This window comes from Ruditapes philippinarum, unplaced genomic scaffold, assembly GCF_026571515.1.
Source record: "Ruditapes philippinarum isolate M1 unplaced genomic scaffold, ASM2657151v2 ctg22359_1_1_1_1, whole genome shotgun sequence".
Classification (NCBI taxonomy): domain Eukaryota; kingdom Metazoa; phylum Mollusca; class Bivalvia; order Venerida; family Veneridae; genus Ruditapes; species Ruditapes philippinarum.
In genome coordinates, this window is record NW_026861292.1 from 5,654 (window position 1) to 11,563 (window position 5,910).

Here is a 5,910-nt window from a genome sequence, read left to right on the forward strand (position 1 = left end):
CACATTTTCTAAAGTGGAACCGTTCCCCCTTAACAAAACAGGTTCAAAAGTTTGATAGAATAAAATGCAATAATTTAGAATTTTAGAGCCATGTTACCGGTAGGAGGGAACCGTTCCCTCATCGAAATAGAAAATTAATTTCAAATCTTATTTATAACACAGTTCTAGAGTGGAACCGTTCCCCCTTAACAAGACAGATATAACAATTTGATAGAATAAAATGCAATAATTTAGAAATTCAGAGCCATGTAAATGGTAAGAGGGAACCGTTCCCTCATCGAAATAATTTTTTATTAAAAACTTAAGTATGATACATTTTCTAAAATGGAACCGTTCCCCCTTAACAAAACAGAAATAACAATTTGATAGAATAAAATGCAATAATTTAGAAATTTGGAGCAAGGTTACCGGTAGGAGGGAACCGTTCCCTCATCGAAATAGAAAATAAATTTCAAATCTTATTTATAACACATTTTCTAGAGTGGAACCGTTCCCCCTTAACAAGACAGATATAACAATTTGATAGAATAAAATGCAATAATTTAGAAATTCAGAGCCATGTAAATGGTAAGAGGGAACCGTTCCCTCATCGAAATTTTTTTTTTTTTTTTATAAACTAAAGTATGATACATTTTCTAAAATGGAACCGTTCCCCCTTAACAAAACAGAAATAACAATTTGATAGAATAAAATGCAATAATTATAGAAATTTGGAGCAAGGTTACCCATAAGAGGGAACCGTTCCCTCATCAAAATAAAAAATAAATTTCAAAACTTATCACTTACCAATTTTCTAAAGTGGAACCGTTCCCCGTTAACAAAACAGATATAACAATTAATGCAATAATTTAGAAATTGAGAGCCATGTAAACGGTAAGAGGGAACCCTTCCCTCACCGAAATAAAAAATAAATTTTAAAACTTATATATGACACATTTTCTATAGTGGAACTGTTTCCCCCTTAACAAAACAGATATAACAATTAATGCAATAATTTAGAAATTGAGAGCCATGTAAATGGTAAGAGGGAACCCTTCCCTCACCGAAATAAAAAATAAATTTCAAACTTATATATGACACATTTTCTAAAGTGGAACTGTTCCCCCTTAACAAAATAGATATAACAATTTGATAGAATAAAATGCAATAATTTAGAAATTTAGAGCCAGGTTACCAGTAAGAGGGAACCATTCCCTCCTCAAAATAAAAAATAAATTTCAAAACTTATCTATAACAAACTTTCTAAAGTGGAACCGTTCCCTTAACAAAACAGATCATGTATAACAATTTGATAGAATAAAATGCAGTAATATAGAAATTTAGAGCCATGTTACTGGCAAGAGGGAACCATTCCCTCATGACAACTTAACCAAAATTCAATAATTTGAACTTGACAGTCAATGTGATTTAAAGCTCAGGGTCAAGGTCTGTTCAACATTTCAGCATGTCTTGTCCAAATGGTTGTTTTGTCTAAGTTTGAAATACTCCATTGATTACTTACAAAGTTACAGCCAACAAGAGGGCCAAAATGGCCCTAGATCGCTCACCTGACCCATCAAACCCATATTATATTAAACTCCTGTGACCTAGTATTTCATCTGAGATGACACATGTTTGAACTCATCCGAGCAATTACCTAGACAAGCATCCTGACCAAGTTTTATGACAGGTGAGTCAAACATGTGACCACTAGAGTGTTAACAAGGATTTTCCATATTTGAGCAGTGTGACCTAGTTTTTTGACCCCAGGTGACCCATATTCAAATTTGACATAAAAATCATCAAAACAAACTTTCAGTCCAGGATATTTGGATGAAAACAGTAGCCATTAGAGTGTTAACAAGATTTTTCTATTTTTAGCTCCTGTGACCTAGTTTTTCATCTGAGATGACCCATGTTCAAACGCATATAAGCAATTACATAGACAAGCATCGTGACAAAATTTGATGATGATTGAGGTAAAAATGTGACCGCAAGAGTGTTAACGAACAAATTTGGACGGACAATGGACATTAAACGATCCTAAAAAGCTCACCCTGAGCAAGCTCAGGTGAGCTGAAAAGAATAACAAAGTTACAGCCAAATAAAGCAAATATCAAGCAAAATTGATAGTTTAAACATTTGACACCGTGACTTGGAAGGTCAAGATATTTTAAGACTCAAGTTCAGTCTGGTCTACTTGAAGGTCTTGTCAAAAGGGTTGTTGTGAAGAGAAAATGTTAAAGTTTTAGGATGACAACAAGAAAGTAAGGCATGACTGTACATAGCAATAGCTCACACTCTTTTATTCTTAAAAAAAAATTGAGCTGAAAACTAACAAGAGCACCGCTAGGCGAAATGGAACTTAAGTTATTCTCCGGAAACTGTTTTCACTTTTAAAGTAATAGTGACCTTGACCTCTGACCTTGTGATCCCAAAATCAATAGTGGTGTTCTACCCAATATGGCCAATCATCCTATAAAGTTTGAATACTGTGTGCCAAATGGAACTTAAGTCATGTTCCGGAAACTGTTTTCAGTTTTAAAGTAATAATGATCTTGACCTCTGACCTTGTGACCCCAAAATCAATAGGGGTCTTCTACCCAATATGGACAATCATCCTATGAAGTTTTTATATTGTGGGCCAAATGAAACTTAAGTTATGTTCCGGAAACTGTTTTCAGTTTTAAAGTAATAATGACCTTGACCTTTGACCTTGTGACCCCAAAATCAATAGGGATTTTCTACCCAATATGGACAATCATCCTATGAAGTTTGAACACTGTGGGCCAAATGGAACTTAAGTTATGCTCCGGTAACTGTTTTCAGTTTTAAGGCAATAGTGACCTTGACCTTGTGACCCCAAAATCAATAGAGGTCTTCTACCCAATATGGACAATCATACTATGAAGTTTGAACACTGTGTGCCAAATGGAACTTAAGTTATGCTCCGGAAACTGTTTTCAGTTCTTGACCTTTTTGATCTTGTGACCTCAAAATCAATAGGTGTCTTCTACCTATTAATAATATGGACAATCATCCTCGGGTAACAGTATTTTCCTCGGGATGATATTTTTACAGTTACCAACAAACCCATGTGTTATTTATATACTGTTACCCAGTCACACAAGTACCTCTGGGTTCGTACGGAGGAACAGATGCCAGGGGTATAACATAATATGCCCGAAATTGTTTCGGGCATATTAAAATTCAACACATCATTTCTCCCCAATGAGATTTATCCATCTATAATGTATTAAGTTTCACTAACATGTAGATACCTCCTTTTGGTGGATGGATATATGGACATTCCAACACATTTACTAAGTTGTTATATAAGTTTTGAAAACATAATGATTCCTAGTGTTTTACTGCATTATAATGTTTGTTCATTCAACATGTTGTTAAACATGCACATTTTTGCACTAAAATTGCACCTTTCAACATCTCTCTTTACAGCCATACGGCCATATAGATATTGTTAACAAACAATATTCAACAACCATCTTCAGTATATCAAATGAAAGTTTCAACAAAACTTATGCAAAGTTTAAGCACATGTTCCATCCAAACATGTTTCTGCTCCTCTATGATGAATAGGGAAAATCTTCTTGACAACAATATCTGAAAATAAACAAAAAAACTATTTTACTTTTTTTATATTTCAAAATTTGATAAATAAAGTACTTCATATGATAATTCTTAAATAAATTTAAATTCTGAATAAGATATGCATTGCCTTTAAAAGACAGACATTTATTTAGAGGCCAAATAATTCAAACAAATTTTCTAACTAAACTTAAGATTAATAATAATTTATATCTACAATTGCATATTAATTATAGTCCATATAAAAAATTTTTTATTGCATCATTATTTTTTGTGTAAGTGAGAGGTTAAGGACAGGAATCATTGACAAATTTCTTTATAGGGCCAAGCTATTTTTACTTAATAAAATATATGCTCTCTTTAGAGGTGATATATAAAAGAGTAATTGATCCTTAAATTTCCTCAAGACAAGAGGACTGTGATGACTATAGAGTTTCACATGGTTGATGAACAAAACAGGCGAAGAGAATTGTATTTGGTAAAGTACTGTCTAAAGTATCATTTTAGCACATTTTGTAGATATTGTACAAGTACTTACTTAATTTAACTGTGACCAGTATATCTAGTTGTTGAAGGTAACCATTTTTTATCCAAGATAATGACCTGAAATGTGGTTAATATTTACATTATAACAATTAACAAATGCATATTTAATGTGGTCCAAAGGAATGCTGTAGTAACTGGAACAATACTATCTCAACCAATATCAGATATTTGATGTATATTCAATTCAAAGAACAGAGTTTAGATAAGCAGACAATGGGGTGTGCTTGGCTTAGATAAGTTGACTTCAAATCACTTGCAACTCACTGCTCTGAGTTTGAATACCACTGATGACTCTGTGTACTTTCATGTGAGGAAACTACATAAATCAAACAAGCTTACAGAATGTTGGTTTATCTACTCAGGTACCTGCTCATGCCTGACATAATGCATCACTGCTATGACTTTGACCGAGGGACTTAAGTACAGCACGCAAAACATCATCTACTAATGGTGGCTGCATTAACCAATTCATTTTGAAATCCTATCATTCATGCAGAAGTTAAAACCCTAAAATCCCTTAAACACTAAAACAACTTGTACTTGATAGTCAATTCACTTACATTTTCTTCTTTTGATTAGTTTGTTATCACTTGTCTCCTCCATCACATCTATTTTGCTTGGCTCAGTTTACAGGCTTGGACCCTGAAATTTTAAGCAACTATTTTTTAACTGTTGTACCACTACAAACTAATTCAAATGTGTTATAGTATTTAAATTTTAGGAAAAATAATAAGAGTAAATAAATACAGATAAATGCTAAACCTGCTAAATTTCTGAAATAGACTTTGTCTAGCTTTCATATATAAAACTTCCATCATCAATTTTGTTAGCTTACAATAAAGCCTGGCTCTTTACTGGTAGTAAAGGCTGCAGTGGCTACCATTCCGGCTGACCAGCAGGTTGCTATGAAAGTCAATGGTACTGGTTGCTTTAGAAAATAAAATTTTGCTATGGAAGTCACTCAGGTTCTTATGAAAAGTCTGTAACTGATATGAAAAGAAAAGAAAGTCAACAGTTGCTATGGAAAGATAAAGGTTGCTTTGGAAAAAAAGTCACTAGTTGCTATGGATACCACTGGTTACTAAGGATCAAGTTGATGCTGGTAGAAATAATAGGTACATGTATGTTCTTGAGAAATGTATTTCAAGGGTTGTTATGGAAATTACTGTTTATTAAGGGAAGTCAATTTCATCATGGAAAGTCATGGTTGCTATGGCAGTCTCCAGTTAGTATGAAATATCACTAGTTTCTATGGAAAGTAAATGGTTGCTATGGGAGTCATTGGTTGCTTTGTAAAGTCATAGATTGCTACTTAGCAGTCACTGATTGCTATGAAAAGTCACTGGTCCCAGTGTCAGCATTTTCCCCCCTACTTTGTTAATCGTGCCTGGTACCAAACAAATTGGGAAAAATGCATAGCATGCACTCAAATTGAGAATTTAACATAATATACACCAAGCATTCATGGGGAATTTTCTAATCCAGGGAGACATTAGTATTATTGTCATGCTATGAAAAATTAGCTATTTTCTTTTTATATTTTACATTATGTATATTAAATAAGTGAGTGAAATATTTGTATTGAATTTCATTTTAAATTTTATTTTGTATTTTTTAATTTTAAAATTAAGCATAAATTTATAAATAATAAAACTAAATTATACCCTTTTTTTTGGTTAAATTTTAAGTACATTTAGGTGGTCAATTGGAATGTCTCAAACAGGTGACATGTTGTTAACAGAGAAGCCAATGTGCTATAAACCTTTTACACTAGAC

The 5,910-nt window shown here is 33.0% G+C and overlaps 1 long non-coding RNA gene across 1 annotated transcript; it reads right to left on the reverse strand.

The window, feature by feature from the left end:
* Positions 1-1,274: 1,274 nt before the first annotated feature.
* LOC132715155 (uncharacterized) lies at positions 1,275-5,622 on the reverse strand. The gene is made up of 3 exons (XR_009623647.1): positions 4,695-5,622; positions 4,127-4,191; positions 1,275-3,603 (listed from the first exon to the last, which is right to left on the reverse strand). It is a non-coding gene; the product is annotated as an uncharacterized LOC132715155 (long non-coding RNA).
* Between the last annotated feature and the right edge of the window lie 288 nt (positions 5,623-5,910).